We start from the raw sequence: 17,418 nt of genomic DNA, 5'->3' as shown, positions 1-17,418 counted from the left end.
TTCCAATGTGCGCTTCATTACAATATTCCACCAACCCTTTGTGACGAAACACTCACCGTTTAGTCATACCAAATGAACAGCGACGGCAACACTATTCCCACAACAACAACAAATCAACAAACTCAGATAAAAATTCCCTGTTCCCGATCAAAGCTCTCTAAGTCAATAAAAGAAGAAACAGCAGCAGCAGCAACACCGCCAACAACAACACAACAAACCAGTCTTATTTGCCACAACAGACTTTATTCGTAGCCGCTCCAAACAAAAAGAGCAGCAACAGCATTTGTGGTTTAGATCAAAGCTCAATTTAGTCTGCTCCAAGCATTCTGTGAGATTGCATTCGAAATGTGGCGGAGTTTAAAGCGAAGTGCATTTTTTGAGTGAGGCAGCAACAAACAACGTTACAACGGCCATAAACAAAAGTGGGAAGTGAAAAACGAAATGCAGATACATTTTATTTGAATAAATAAAAAACCAATACATTTTTCTCTTATGAAACAAACAAAATACAAAACGTGGAATTAAAGTGCTCGGTCTTAACAAAAACAACAATTCAGTTAAATCGCCTGTTAAAAGCGTCATTAATTTTGTAAAAATAAAACAAAAGAATTTTCAAACACAATTTTGCGATAACAATCTTTGCAAACAACAACGTTTTTGTTTGTTTGTGTATACGGAAGCGCAAAAATCTATTCACCGTTCAGACCTGGAGTTTGTGGTATCCGAAAAACGTCCAACCACACAAAAAACGCATCGTTCGCTTCGTGGTACTGCGGGCCAACAAAAACAGAAAACCAAAAAATCTATAGAAAAAAATAACAAAATTTAAACCTAAACCTCAGCTCTCAATTTGAAACCGGTTTCAATTTTGTTGTCATCGTGATCTTTGTGTTGAGTAAGCGATATTTTGCTGCTGGGTCGGTGTGGGAATTTTCTGTTGAAGTTCTCCCCACTCTGTGGAGAGTGAAGTGGTGGCGGAGAAAGAGAGGTGGAAGTGCAGTGCAGTGATTCTTTTTGCTTTTTTGTTTATGTTTTCTCATACCTACTCTCAAATCACGCCAGCAAACTCGAAGTGTAACAATAAAGTTGGAAATCAAAACAAAGTAAACAAATGAGACAAAAAAGCGCAGGCAGAGAGAGTGTGAACCCATGAGGATCAGTGTAACAAAAGCATCCAAGATAACATCATCATCATCATCGTCATGAACAATAGTCGGAGCAGCAACAATAGTTAAAATGAAGCGGTTAAATGCACACGATTGCAATATGGCAACATCTATTGAGAAAGGTAAGTGTGTTGAAATGCAACTCTGGTATGAAATTGAAACAATTCAAAAAAAAGTGGTAAAATGTACAGTTGTACACGTTTGTGATGCATTCATTCGTTGGTGTTTCAAGTTGTACTCGAACTTATACATTACCAAAAATAATGTTGCGAATTGATGTAGTGTTCTGTTTGATAAATCAATGTATTTTATACCATTAACCATACATAGTAGGGGGCATTCCTAAAGATGTATTCATTCAAACAAAAATTTAAATGCCGACAACATGTTTTAATTGTTACATGAATTTATACCAATATGGAATGTTTTAGAAATACACGCTTCTACCCGTCAATAACCTCAAACACCAAACTATGATAATTTTCCAGAAAATGGGGTTTATTCTAAAACAAAAATGTACATTACGCACAGCCTGTAAAATACATTGCGATAAACTTTACTAGTAATGAAAGGTGGATTTCACAGGGTGAGATGAAAAAACTGCAACCAATATAAGACTGCTGTCATTTGTAAGTCACTCGTCCGACAGCTGTTAAAATTATTCCAGTGACAGCTTACTATATTGTTTACAAGCGTACAAAAGCATTTTGGCGAGAACTTTCCAGAAAAAAAGTTATTCGGGATGGAATTCAAGCGTGATAGTGTGATTTATTTATATTTGGCTGGAAAATCACAAGTGGCTATCGTTAGAGCACTCCAGCATTTAAATGTGAATAAATCTTTTGTGTATCGTACCATCCGAAAAATGGCTCGTGAGCTGAACATATCGCAATATTCCATTCGGCAAATATTAAAAAATGAGCTCGGGGTAAATGTCAAAAAGTGCAATTACCTACACCACAACAGAAAGAGCTAAAGAGTTGCTTCGCTTGGCCGAATGTGGTGACCTGCCGAATTTTGTGTTCTCCGATGAGAAAACAGTCGTTGTAAACAACTGCAGTTTGTAAACAAACAAAATGATCGTGTTTACTTGCTAAAGAAGTCAGCTGAAAATGTGCACCTTCGGTTGGCCACCAGAACTCAAGCGCCGACCATGGTGATGGGGCCGCCATAACAGCCGTATTAATCGATGGTAGCATCAGAATAAATGCCGAATATTATCGCGAAAATATTCTGGAGGGTGTATTAAAGCCTTGGGCGCGCAAACATTTTGGCTACAGATCTTGGAAATTCCAGCAAGTCTCATCACCATCGCACTCAGCACGCGCCACCCAAGAATGGTTACAAAATGAGGTTCCTCGTTTCATTACCAGCGCACAATGGCCACCAAAATCTCCGGATACCAATCCGGACTATTCTGTCTGGAGTATTTTGAAAAGCAAGGTTGGTAAGCGCTTTGCCGGGAATGGGCCAAAATACTGCAGAGGAACATTCGGATAGCGTGTGACGATTTCATTGGCCGGTTGAAGGCCATAATTTGTGCCAAAGGTGACCAATTCGAACAAATCTAAACTTATTCAAAGATTTGATTATATTTCAGACATTTTTTCTTTCATTCAATAAAATTTAAAAAAAATATTAAAATGAATTTGTTGCAGTTTTTATACCCTCCACCATACTATGGAGGGTATATTAACTTTGTCATTCCGTTTGTAACTCCTCGAAATACTCATGTCAGACCCAACAAAGTATATATATTCTTCATCAGCATAAAATTCTATGTCCGTCTATGTCCGTCCGTTTGTCTGCCTGTCTGTCTGTCCGCCTGTCTGTTCTAATCACGCTATCTTTCGAACGAATTGAGATAGAAGGCTAACATTTTGCACACATGTTCATTTTTCCAGTAGTCAGGTTAAGTTCGTAAATGGGCCATGTAGATCCACGTTTTCATATAGCCCCCATATAACGGTACCTCCCCATATTCGGTATTTTGATGATATTAGCGACATTATTCAGCGACATTATTATTTCAAATTTGGTATTTGAGATTCGTAATGGATGCTACAGCATATGACAGAAAATTGTCTGTCCAGATCCACGTCTTCGTATAGCCCCCAATAACGGTACCTCCCAAAATTCGGTATTTTGATGATTTTAGCGCCATTATTCACCGGAATTGCTTCAAATTACGTATTTAGAGTTCGTGCAGATCCAGGTCTTCGTATAGGCCCCATATATCAGTACCTCCCTATATTCGGTATTTTGGCGTATTTTTTAGGTAAAATACCCAACGAAATTGTTTGAGAGATCGTATTTGACGTTAGTAATGGATGCTATAGCCTGTGACAGAAAATTGTCTATGCTGCTCCAGGTCTTCGCACAGCTCCGACATAATGGTACCTCCCTATATACGATATTTTACATTATTCACCGCTTATTTCAAGTTTCGAATTTGTATGTAGGTCCACGTCATAAAGACCCCAATATAACGCCAATATTCGGTATTTTTAAAATTTAACAGAATTTTTTAAGGATTTCATTTTTTTTTAATTTCCAAATTCGTTTCAAATGGTAAAGGGTATTCAAAGTTTGTCCCGGCCGAACTTACTGCTTTTTAACTTGTTTTTATCTCATTCTGTACATTCTTGATCAGTTTATAATTCTATAGGAATGCCCGTCCGTCTGCGGAAATCACTCAATCTTCCAAAGTTGGTTAATAATAAAAGTACGCAGATGTAATTTAGGTCCGTAGAATTTTTGGCATTGGGCTGTAGGTCCAGGTGTTGGTATAGGCCGCATGTACTGTACCGCCAGATTTAGAATGTTTTTGTTGTTTTAGGCTCAATTATAACCAGAATCTGCTGTAAACTGGCAGTTTGTCTTCCAGTATGTAGGAAACATTCTCACACAAAACTGTCTTTCTAGGTTCCCATATAACTGTACCTCTAGGTATTCGAAATTTTATTGATTTGTCTCACAGTTTTTGCTGGACTTGAAGTTCGAAATTGTTACTACTTCCGGTGACAGAAAATGTCCTTGTACAGATCCACGTCTTCGTATAGCCCCCATACAAAGGGGGCTAATTTTAGAACTATTTCAAACTTGACTTCAACTCCCGAAAAGAAAAAAAGTTATTAAAATAGGGAGTATAAGCCGATGGATCTACACTTTTAGGTGTTTTGCAAAAATGTTTCCTAACCTCTAAAAATTAGAAATAACAAATAAAAAACATTCAGCCCGTAAAGCGCGGTTAATACTTAAAAAAATATCGAATATCTGACACTATCGATATTTGGGAGCAAAAACGAAATTTTCTTCTTGTGCCCATTAAGTGTTCTATTTGAGGAAAAATAAATGTTAGCTGTAGTGTTTAATGCTTTGCCTTTCCAGAAAGAAATGTGTTGAAGGTTCATTTAGATTTGTTGCTTGTCGCCACAACTTCGTTTTAAATAACTAAAAATATTAACCATGACTTTTGCATTGCAACTGTGCAATGGAAAAATGTGGGAAAATAATTCTATTTCCGGAAAATCCACAATGTCATTTTCACTTTCATGCCAGGTAGATTGTTTGTTTGTCTGTCCTTAACAAATAAAGATAACTACATTGCAAGCCCACAAAAATAGAAATCGATTAACTTTGTTTGTCATCATCGTCTTACCTGGTTTTCAACATTTGCTTATTTCATTTCCTTTTTTGTATTGGAAATTTCATGAATTGTCCTGCCAAGAAAAACATAATTCCAATAAGAGAAATAATTTAGGAAATGTTTGAATCCGTGGGGTATTGATGTTTTTACTCTCTGATATTCGGACAGAAAATCTGACTATCCCAAATAAAATATCTACTTCTATTGTAAAAGAAAATAATTCAATCCAAGGGCGTACAAAGAAATGCATTTTGGTACTTTTTCGGACAAAAATTATCTTTTCTATTTAAAATATACAAAAAATAGGAGAAAAATCAATAAATGGTATTGGTAATCTGGTAAACACCTAAAACCGCTATGAAAAACTATATCAAATAAATAAAATAAGTAAGATCTATTTTATATTTTTAAGAAGAGTTTATCTGGCTATAAAGAACCTGATCGGATACTTCAAAATATTGAAAATTAGTAGTTACCCTTGTCTGGATGCAAGATCAAAAAGTGGACATACATTGATTTTTTTCGAGAAATTAAAATACTCCATGAGAAATCGAAATGCGAAATTACACCTGACTTGTATGGAACTTGGAACCATTATCCTCAAAATACCCACAATCATGCGGTTTTGTTGTATGGGGGATATACCAAAGAGTAATATTTGTTGAGAAACGGAAATATCGAATTACCCAGCAAGTGCCCCCTACTTCGTCAGTGAAAAGTCCACCTTAAAATTTTTGATTACTTCCAACAGTTTTAGCACAAATTGTTCATTTAAAAAAAATAATAATAATCCAAACTTTATATATCGGACTAATTTTTTTAAACTTTCTAGGTTTTATTTGTTACAATACTTTTTGCACCAAAAAGTCTTCTTAAATTTTGAAGTTTATCGAAGAGTGTATTACCCTTGCGCAATGGTTTCACATCCAACAACAGTGACCTCAAATTTCAGGATTCAAACTCTATCCATTCAGTCAACGGCGAATTTTGTACCATTTAGTACTGTTCGAAAAAAACATAGTATACACTCCACCTCCTTCTACAAAACCACCAGTGACCTCGATACCGAATTTCGACACATGTTGTGTCATTTTGCAGTTTTTGTAGGTTCGTAGTACACCTTTTCAAAACCAACTCCTCTTAACCACAGACACCAACAGTGACATACATATCAAATTTCAGGATTCCAGTTCTATTCTTCACCCAGCACCTAATATAGTAGCATTTAGTTATTTTCGTACAGTTAATTTACGCATTTCCAAAATCATATCCATATCTCAATCCTAAATACCAACAAAGACCTCAAAATCAAATTTTGAGATTCTAGCTCTATCCATTCACCCAATACCAAATTTAGGACCACATAGTACTTTACGTACAATTGTAGTTCGCATATCCAAAACCACCTTCCTATCTTAACCCTAGTCACCAACAAAGTGACACCTACATCAAATTTCAAGATTTCAGCGACATTCCTTCACCCAATACCAAATTTAGTACTTTTCGTACAATTATAGAACTAATTTCCAAAAAACAACTCCATATCTCAATTCCAGATACCAAGAGAACCTCAGTATCAAATTTGATAATTCGAGTCTTATACTTTCCCCCAATACCAAATTTAGCAGAATTTAGTTGTTTTCGTACAGTTAAAGTTCGCATTTACAAAATAATCTTCATGTATCAACCTCAGAAGCCAACATTAACCTTAAAAAACTTTAATTTCTCCATTACCAAATCTAGGACCACCTAGTACTTTTCGAACATTTATAGTATACATTTCCAAAACCACCTCCATATCTTAACCACATGCACCAATAAAGTGACACCTATATCAAATTTCGGGATTTCAGTTTTATTCCTTCACCCAATACCAAATTTAGAACTATTTAGTACTTTTCGTACAATTAAAACCACCTCCATATCGCAATCTCAGATACCAGCAGAACCTCAGCATCAAATTTGAGAATTCAAGCCCTATGCTTTCACCCAATACCAAATTTAGTAGAATTTTGTTCTTTTCGCACAGTTAAAGAACGCATTTTCAAAATCTTCATATCACAAACTTAGATTCCAACATTGACCTCAATATCAAATTTCAGGATTTTTACTCTATTCCTTCTCCCAATACCCAATTCAGTACTACTTAGTACTTTCATTGCAATTATTGTACACATTTCCGAAACCACCTTCATATCTCAATTCCAGATACCAACAGAGATCTCAATATCAAATCTCGGGACTCCAGCTTTATCCCTTCGAAACTATATCTACACCAGATTTAATAGGGTTCGTCTTTGGGACAATCAAATAAACTGTGCAAAAATCCTCTTAATTAAATCTGAGTCCACGTCCTTTCCGGACATACACAAATTGACTTGATTCTATGGTATAAAACGAAAGGAATGTTTCCTCCAATTAATGATGTACTGCAATAAATAGCTCCTATTTTGATTTCACTCGTTAAAGTTGTTCAATTTGCGATCTTATTAAATTGATCCCATATTGAATAGTTATTTGGAGAAAAAACTATTTTTTGTCACGGCTTGAGGGTTAGATGTCAATTTTAACATTTCTCGACATTAGAGATTTCCATAAATAAATTGAAGTGCTTCATTGATGGGTTGTTGACTTTTAATTTGAAAAAATTACTTCTTAACAACTTTCGAACCCTCCATGTCTTTTAAATTTTTATTTGCTTTTGGTGGTTCATTGTAACAATATCCTCATCACCAAACATTTTTTTAACTTCGGTTTTTTTTATACCCTCCACCATAGTTGGAGGGTATATTAAGTTTGTCATTCCGTATGTAGCACCTCGAAATATACATTTTAGACTCCACAAAGTATATTATATTCTTGATCAGCATAAAATTCTATGACATAAAATTCTATGTCGATTTAGCAATGTCCGTCCGTCTGTGGAAATCACTCTAGCTTCCGAACGAATTGAAGTAGATTTATAACATTTTACTCAAATGAATATTATGTTTGCAGGACGTTTGGTAATGGAAATTAGCCACGTAGGTCCATGTTTTGGTATGGCCCTCATATAACGGTACCTCCCAATATTCGATATTTTGATAATTTTAGCGAAAATATTCACCGCAATTGTTTCAAATTTGGTATTTGAAGTTCGTATTGGATACTACAGCATAAGACAGAAAATGGACCATATAGGTCAACGTTTTCGTATAGCCGCCATATAACGGTACACCCCACCCCCCATATTCCGTATTTTGATGATTTTAGCGACATTATTTACAGGAAATGTTTCAAATTTTGCATTTGAAGTTCGTAATAAATACTATAGCCTATGGCAGAAAGTTGTCTGTGCAGGTCCACGTTTTATAACCCCCATGTTACCTCCCTATATTCGGTATTTTGAAGATTTTAGCTACATTTAAAACAGATTTTTTTTCAAGTTTCGCATTTAAATATTGTAATAGCTTATGAAAAAAGTTGCCTATACCTAATATACGGCTACTTTCGGTATTTTTAAGATTTTAACAGAATTTTTAACGGATTTTTTTTTTTTGAAAATTGAACAGTGTTGGCTTGTTTGTTCGGGATACCGTAGTATTTTGTTGTTGCAAAATGGTCAGGCTTTATCCCTTTATTGTTGTTTTTATAAAACAACGTTTTTTTATTAGTGGAGAACGATGGTAATGTTTACCAGAGGGTAAGGCAGGGAATACCTAGGTTTCGGAAAGAGCCACAATCCTCAACAGTTCCCTTGTTTTTTGTCTGGGATATTCTCCCCAGAAGTTATTTTAAAAATAACTTCTATGAAAAAAACATTTTTTTACCCAAGTGACGAGATCGTAATCTCAATAGAATTAAATAAAACTAAAATACTTTTGGAAAGTCTTCTAAATCTTACAACCGCACTTATAAACATTTACATCTTTCTCCACTTGTTATGCTTTCGTTCAACCCGAACGAAGTAGCATAACCATGTAAGTTGGTTTTGTCTGTTACAACAAAAACCCCTTCGTCGACCGTGCCTTTTCTATTAATAGAACAGTGTTGGCTTGTTTGTTCGGGATACCGTAGTATTTTGTTGTTGCAAAATGGTCAGGCTTTATCCCTTTATTGTTGTCTTTATAAAAATTGTCAAATTTGTACCAAATAGTGGACGGTGTTCAAGTTCGACCCGGCCGAACTTACAAATTTTTTACTTGTTTTTTTTTTTTTTTTTTGTAAGTTTAGTTTTTGCTTTCTCTTTTATGACAACAGTTACCTATGCAGGTCCATGTCGTCGTATAGACCCTAATATAACAGCTACATTCGGTATCTATAAGATTTTAATGTTTTTTATTGTATTTGAGAATTGCCAAATTCGTTCCAAATGGTGGAGGGTATTCAAAGTTCGGCACGGCCGAACTTACAGCTTTTTTACTTGTTTTTAATTAACGAAGTATTGAAAGCTATTTTTACAAGTGGATAATTAATAAAAATTGTAACCCTCAAATCACTGTAAACAAAATCAACGTTTTTTATGGAAATCACGACACACATACTCACATGTTTGAAGCTGTTGAGTTCAGATGTGATGTTATGTTGTAATGATTGCTTCCGGGAGTTAGATCGTGAAATTTCAAGTCAAATATTGTCTAAGGGTTAACTGGCAGTTGATGTTCAAGATTGTGCCACTGGCTGCGTACATGTACTTCATTAAACAATTGAACGTTATCAAAGCAAAAATACCATCAAACATAAAACCAAACATAAAAACAATTACAATAAACCGTTTTCATCAAATTTTACTGGCAAAAACTATGTTAAAGCAATAAAACTGTTGACCACCTTGTAGCATTCTGTAGCATTCATTCATGGTAAGTGTTTGCCAGTTTTATTCCTCTCATTCACCAATGGCCATAAAAAATCTAGAACTTGGTTTACTGCTACCGCTTCTGCCGGTGGCTACCATTTCTTTTTCTTCTTCGTCGTCAATGAAACAATCATCCGAAGCGTCAAATCCATATTTACTTGTTGCACGCAAGCGCATTGCAAACGACAATAACTTCCTTTCTATCTTCGTTCGTTCTCCAAATTGTTTACCATTTGAACATCCGCTTAGCGCTGGAAATTTTCTTTGGAGCAGAAAAGAGAAAGAAAAATCAAATAAAATTCAATGTAATCTAATAAACGTAACCACATTTCCCCTTTTGCAACGCGCAACAACATTCATTTTATTTCGGAGGACATTGTTGCATGCTTTAACCTGTTTCATGGTAAGGTCCGAAGAGAATGCGATAAAAAATGTACACACTGAAACGGAATCAAAAAAGGAAACATTGATTTATGATTTTTTATATGACAACTGTCAAATAAGTGTCAGAATACTCATTTCCGCAGGGGGTGTGTGAGAAAATGAATCATTTTTTATTACAAGTCTATATATAGAGGTATAGAAATAATAAAAATCCACCATATCTGAAACATAAAAATTCATATGGAATGGGTATAACATGTACCATGGGAATAAATAGAGGACTACTGAAAAAAGTGTTAAATTCGGCCGACCCGAATTTTGATACCCTACAAGTCTTTTTGGCGGCCATAAGTTTGAATTGGCCATAAAGTTTTAAAAATCGTAAAAGGGGTGAGATGAAAAAACTGCAACCAACTTCAGACTGCTGTCATTTTTAAGCCACTCGTCCGACAGCTGTTAAAATTATTCCAGTGACAGCTCTTTATATTGTTTACAAGCGTACGAAAGCATTTTGGTGAACATTTTCCAGAAAAAAAGTTATTTGTGACAGAATTCAAGCGTGATATTGTGATTTCTTAATTTTTGGCTGGGAAACCACAAGTGGCTATCGTTCGAGCACTCCAGCATTTAAATGTGAATAAATCTTTCGTGTCTCGTACCATCGCTCGTTACCGTGATACTGGTAGCGAAGTGGACGGAAGAAAACAGCAACATCAGCAGAAATGGTTCGAAAAGTAAATAAGCGACTTTATCTAAACCCGCGTTGCAGTGGCCGAAAAATGGCTCATGAGCTGAACATATCGCAATATTCCATTCACAATATTGAAAAATTAGCTCGGGGTAAGGCCATTGAAATTGGAAAACGTGCAAGAACTTACAGCGCAACAGAAAGAAAATAGACTCAAAAGAGCTAAAGAGTTGCTTCGCTTGGCCGAAAGTGGTGAACTGCCGAATTTGATTTTCTCCGATGAGAAAACGTTCGTTGTCCAGCAGTTTATAAACAAACAAAATGATCGTGTTTACATGTCAAAGAGGTCAGATGAAAGTGTGCACCTTCGGTTGGCCACCAGAACTTAAGCGCCGGCTATGGTGATGGTGTGGGCCGCCATAACAGCCGATGGTCGCTCTCCGCTCGTATTAATCGACCGTGGCATCAGAAAGAATGCCAAATATTATCGCGAAAATATTCTGGAGGGTGTATTAAAGCCTTGGGCACGCAAACTTTTTGGCCGCAGACCTTGGACATTCCAATAGAATTCAGCACCATCGCACTCAGCACGCGCCACACAAGAATGGTTACAAAATTAGGTTCTTTGCTCCATTTCCAGCGCACAATGGCCACCAAAATCTTCGGATACCAATCCGTTGGACTACTGTGTCTGAAGTATTTTGGAAATCAAGGTTGGCACTGAAAATATACCAAAGTGTCGAGCACCTCAAGCAAGCGTTTCGTCGGGGATGGGCTAAAATACCACAGAGCAACATTCGGGCAGCGTGTGACGGTTTCATTGGCCGTTAGAAGACCATAATTCGCTCCAAAGGTGACAAATTCTCACAAATCTAAACTTATTCTAAGATTAGATGCTATTTCCGACATTTTTGCTTTCATTCAATAAAAGTTAGAAAAAGTAAAAATTATGGCGTTTGACTTTGTTGCAATTTTATACCCTCCACCTTAGTATGGACGGTATATTAAGTTTGTCATTCCGTTTGTAACACCTCGAAACATACATTTTAGACCCCACAAAGTATATGTATTCTTGATCAGCATAAAATTATATGTCGATTTATCAATGTCCGTCCGTCTGTGGAAATCACTCTAGCTTCCGAACGAAATAAAGTAGGTTGATAAAATTTTACACAAATTTGTATTATGTCTGCAGGACTTTTGGTATTGAAAATGGGCTATGTAGATCCTCGTCTTCGTATAGCCCCCATAACGATTTTAGCGACATTATTTACCCCGATATTCGGTATTTTGAAGATTTTAGCGACATTATTTACCGGAATTGTTTCAATTTTAGTATTTGAAGTTCGTGATGGATACTACAACCTAGGACAGAAAATGAGCCATGTAGGTCCACGTCTTCGTATAGCCGCCATATAGTAGTACCCCCCGATAGTCGGTATTTTGATGATTTCAGCGACATTATTTACCGGAATTGTTTCAAATTTCGCATTTGAAGTTCGTAATAGATACTACAGCCTATGACAGAAAATTGTCTGTACAGGTCCACGTCTTCGCATAGCACCCATATAAAGGAACCCACAATATTCGGTATTTTGATGATTTTAGCGACATTATTTACCGGAATTGTTTCAAATTTTATATTTGAAGTTCGTAATGGATACTACAGCCTATGACAGAAAATTGTCTGCGCAGGTCCACGTTTTATAACTCCCATAGTACCTCCTTATATTCGGTATTTTTATGATTTTAGCTACATTATAAACAGATTTTTTTCAAGTTTCGCATTTGAATATTGTAATCCACGTCGTCGTATAGACCTTAATATACGGCTGCATTCGGTATTTTTAAGATTTTAACAGAATTTTTAACGGATTTTATTTCTTTGAAAATTGTTAAATTTGTACCAAATGGTGGAGGGCATTCAAAGTTCGGCCCGGCAGAACTTACAGCTTTTTCATTTGTTTTTACAGTTGAAATATAGGTTTTTCCTCTTTGGTGACATATAGTAAAATTTTATGAATATTATTTTTGTCTTCGAATTCATCCTTCTAAAATCATGCCGTTGGATATTTTTACACAAACTCCCACAAAGTACGGCTTTAACACTAAAATGTATTTTTAATGAATATGAAGATTTCGACCCTTGAAGTCTTCCAGGATCTTTTTTTGTAGGATATTTAGACTTGGTAAGATCCCGTTTGAATGGAGTTCAAATCATATTTATATAAAAGGAAAGGACAAAAAATATACCTTTTTTTATCTGTAATACAGCCTAAAATCAACGGATTGCAAGGAATCTTAATCCGAAAAGGACAACAAATGTGGAAGAGGGAGGAATTTACGCCCTCTATTTATATAAACTTTCGAAACGCCGATATACGTGTCTTTTTTTGTGTAAGCTTTACATTCGTACTAGATTTATCTGTAATTATTATACACCGTATTATCCTAGACACAATGCTTAATATTTATCCACATTTTCAAAGCTCTTCAAGAAATATCTACTCTATGGGGTCTCCGAATATGTCCAGGTTTTGCGAACAGAATTACATATATAATACAGTCTCCTTGTAATGGTTATTTACGGGTTGTGTTCTTTATTATAGACATAATGGAGATTACCACATATGTTATTAATATTATTATTAATATTGTTTCTAATTATACCCTACAACACTATGTGTTGGGGGTATTATAAGTTTGATTGGGCCAAGAATTATGTAACACCTCGAAATATTGATTTCCCACATAGGAGAGTATATATGGGGCTTCCTAGCTCGCCGAGCTGAGTCGATCTAGCTATGTATGTCCGTCCGTCCGTCTGTCCTTGTTAATTTGTAATCACTCTACAGGTCGCAATTATTGACCAATCAAAGCGGAAGTTAGCATGAGGCTAGAGCTTAGGGCTGGGCAGAAGCCTTCCAATTTTGATGGTCATCGGGTAATATTTAGTGGTTGAAATAGAACACAGAATTTGTGATAAATAAAAGTCAAATTTTCCATTTAACCGCGAATATTTTTAATCCCGGCGAAATCACAAATAGACGAACAGGTCGATTCTGACAGTTACGTAGATGCCGATAGTAAATATATCGGTTATATATAGCGAAATATGTACAATGTGTATATACAAAGGAAGGGGATGTTAGTTAGAATGCTTATATCTCAAGAAATTCTGGACCAATTTTGACAAATTTTGTCAATTCAGAATGCCCTCTTAACATAAAAGTATAAAATCTAAAAAATCGCCGAAAAATATGCCAATAATGATGTTAATATAGATTTTGCAGTATTTTGTGACATATTTTTTATCGCATGCGATTTTTTCATTTTGACTTATAATATTCACCTTACAATATAGGTTGGGGATATTATATAAGTATTGCAAATATCGTCCGATCATCACGAAAATTTTAACAAGAGTAGGGTTGGGCTCAGAAGTGCTAGGCCTATTATTTTCTAAGATGTCCGCAATATATAAGGGGGTTGAAATGGACCAACAACTAAAATTTTTCTTGATTTTGCAGCCGTTATAAAGGTCACAAATAGAAACCAAAGGAAGCGAAATCTCGCATAAAGTTAGAGTTAAGGACAGCGGGTACAATGGACCGCTAATTTTGTGTGAAAAAAATACCAGCATTACTTACAGGCGATATCCGAAATACACAAAAGGCGAACTTCTGGCTTTTTTATGTTGATTTCGTTGACGAATATTGCCAAATATCGTAGACAAGCAAATCATATAGATGAGTCTAAATTTGGAGATACAGAGGGGCTTCTTGCTTTTGGAGGTGATTGCAAAATATTTAGGGGTTCAAATTAACCAAAAACAGAAATGTTTTTCCGATCACACAATTGAAGCCAATCAACACGCCTGTGAAGAGAGTTAAGGCCAGGGAAGAATTCTAGCATTTTGGATGACCATTGGATAATATTTAGATGTAAAATGTACTACAACAACTAACAGCCCGACGGAGTGCGTAAGTATTGGGCAAATGTCCCTAGTCAAAATCCTAATTTCAAAAGCGAAATCTTCCAATATGGATTTGGACATAAGGGCGCTTCTAACATATTGTCGTGTTGTAGAGTATAACATAGTCGGCCCTGCAAGACTATAGCCTTTGCTTACTTGTTAATATTGTTTCTGATTTATTTTTATTTTAACTTTTATTTAATTTTATTTAATTAGTCCATAGCAACATTTCTTTGAGCACTGTCGGCTTTCATATGTCTTTATCATTGCAAAACTATTTTTGTTTATTTAACTTAAAAATTATCACACCATGGTACTTCTAAGTAAAGAAGAAAAAAAATACGTCGAACTATTTCAACGTATGGGTTATTGAACAAATAGGAAAAGGTGTGAGTTCAATAAAATAGATGACTTTAAACCGTAAACACAATAAAAGGACAATAGATAGTAGATCTGTAAAATTCAGCACATAGCGGTCGTTGTTGACTTTTACTTCAAAAAGCCGGGGTTTAACATTTATGACTTTATAACACCAACAGCCAACCATCCAGCCAGGCAAACAAACAAACCAAGAAATTCCCTCAGATTAAGATAGTGAGTGGTGGCATGGGTTCACTTTAGGCTTGGTGAATCAAAAGAGAGAGAATGAACCCATTTTTGTTTCGCTAAAGAAGGGAGAGTATGAGAGAGAGTGTGCTGAACAACAATGTGACCAAACAATTTCAAAGGGAAACAAAATTCCCAATTAGAGTTAAAATGCGGCATAACAGTTAAAAGAGGGTTCATCATACAATGAACCCCCAACATACTAGAGTGCGCGCACACACACTCACTCACACAGATAAAGAAAAACGTAAACAAACCACACACGCACACACACTCATACAAAGAGACTGACAACTGGCCGGTAGACAACAATGGAAAAGTATCTGAAAGATACTTCACTGACGATGAACACGAACCGCACCACTATACGACCATCATCGGTGTATTGTTTAGTTTGAACTGTTTAGTTATTGACGAGAACTTGAGCCGGTTGGTTGTCAAGCCATTTAACGAATGAAGTAGAAGCCGTTGCTACACAACCCAAAATAAAAATAAAAGAATTATTTTCTTTTGAGTTGAAAAATTATTTACATATTTTGTTGTTATTGTGAGTGCGCTGTTGTGTTTTGTTTTTTTTTGTTTTGTAAACAAAGAAAAGATAAATTAAATGTCGAATTGTGCAAAATTGCAATTTTGTTGCGTAAAGAGGCAAATATTCTGCGGAATAATCCAGGTGTAACAATAATAAGTGAAAAACGTGTTGCGAAGTAACCGCGTTAATGGTGAAATAAAAAAAAAAAGTGGTGGTTAAATTGAATTCTGGAACCACTGAAAACCCAAGATTGAAATTAATGTTTGTCTCGCTATTGGGGTTGATGGTTAGATCAAGGTGATAAAGCAAAAACAAAAACCAACGTGGTCTAACTGTTCCGAGACAAAAATTAAGGTAAATTTCAAAATACTGCCCTAATTGTCATTTGTTGGAAATTTGGATATTATTCGGCCAACCATGTGACTGACACTTTGGATAATTCAACAATTGAAATGCGTGTTGTTTTCGAAACCCCACAACAACAGCTAAATGAAGTAAACAAATAAAACCACATTAATTGAAGTAGAGTTTGTGGTCGAAATTAAAACCCCATTTAATTACTTCTTTAGAATTCTGATGTGCGAGCGATGTGAACCAAAATCTGTGTAAAAAATGTTAAGAATAATTAAGAGAAATTTAACAACGATGTAAAGTGAGGCTTTTTAAAAGTGTAATAAAAGTGAGATTTAATTACAAACAAAACAAAAAAAAGAAGATGAATATAAATTAAAATGTACCAAATGTTATGACAAACCTTTACAGTTGGAAACAAAATTTTGAAAAATAAATTAACAAAAAATAAATACTTATGTAAAATATGAGTATTTTTTAAACGAAATATAAATTTCGAGGAAAAAAAATAAAAAAAAACAAATCCAACTAAAAATTTAAAAAATAAAACTACTTCAAAAATTACATGGATTTTAAATATGATTAATTCTTAAAACACTAAAATCGAAAATATTATTAAAAATGAATAATAAAAAGAATAAAATGCAAAAGTCGATTCAGCACTGTTGGAATTAAAAATTAATTAAAAAAATTATATACCACTCAATATCTGTTAGGCATGGATTGCTAGACCATATCATACTCTCTAGTAGGATTCGCCGTAAATCTATTTGGGTTTGGGATTCGCCGTAAATCTATTTTACCACAGTCGATGCCTGTGAAACTTCCGTTGCTCCGAATGACCATAAATTACATCATATCTATTTTCCGAAACGAGCTTGAGACACAGACCACGATATCGACTACAGATGTAAATTTTGTCACATATTTCTAGGAAAAATCGGTAAAGAAAGGTCTAAAGTCGGACGGACCGACTATATGACAACCTACACCACAATGCTTATTTAGTAGGGCTACTCGTTACAAATAAACGTTTTTATTAGGAATTTACGAGAAGTTGATCATACCAACTATGAACCTTAGCTGAATACGTCATGGTTTTAGAGTAATGACAATTTGGGAACTATATCAAACTCCGAATCGATTTTCAACAAATTTGACGGAGGCTTTTGTAGATCTAGTATCAAATAACATTGATGTATAGTGCATGATATGTATTCGATAAGAATTAT

General features: G+C 35.2%; 1 protein-coding gene across 7 annotated transcripts in view; it reads left to right on the top strand.

The window, feature by feature from the left end:
- The first annotated feature begins 316 nt into the window (after window positions 1-316).
- LOC101899381 (uncharacterized) overlaps window positions 317-17,418 on the top strand; it is a 202,821-nt gene continuing 185,719 nt past the window's right edge. For 4 of the 7 annotated variants that reach the window (XM_059127342.1, XM_059127338.1, XM_059127340.1 and 1 more), the window contains exon 1: window positions 15,357-16,189. The gene's annotated coding sequence lies outside the window, so the exon portion shown is untranslated. Of the gene's footprint in view, window positions 1,289-15,356; window positions 16,190-17,418 lie in introns of those variants that run through there. The other 3 variants (XM_059127343.1, XM_059127339.1, XM_059127344.1) reach the window with 3 other exon arrangements.

Source organism: Musca domestica, unplaced genomic scaffold (genome assembly GCF_030504385.1).
Source record: "Musca domestica strain aabys unplaced genomic scaffold, Musca_domestica.polishedcontigs.V.1.1 44, whole genome shotgun sequence".
Taxonomy (NCBI): domain Eukaryota; kingdom Metazoa; phylum Arthropoda; class Insecta; order Diptera; family Muscidae; genus Musca; species Musca domestica.
This window is presented reverse-complemented; position numbering and strand designations above follow the sequence as displayed.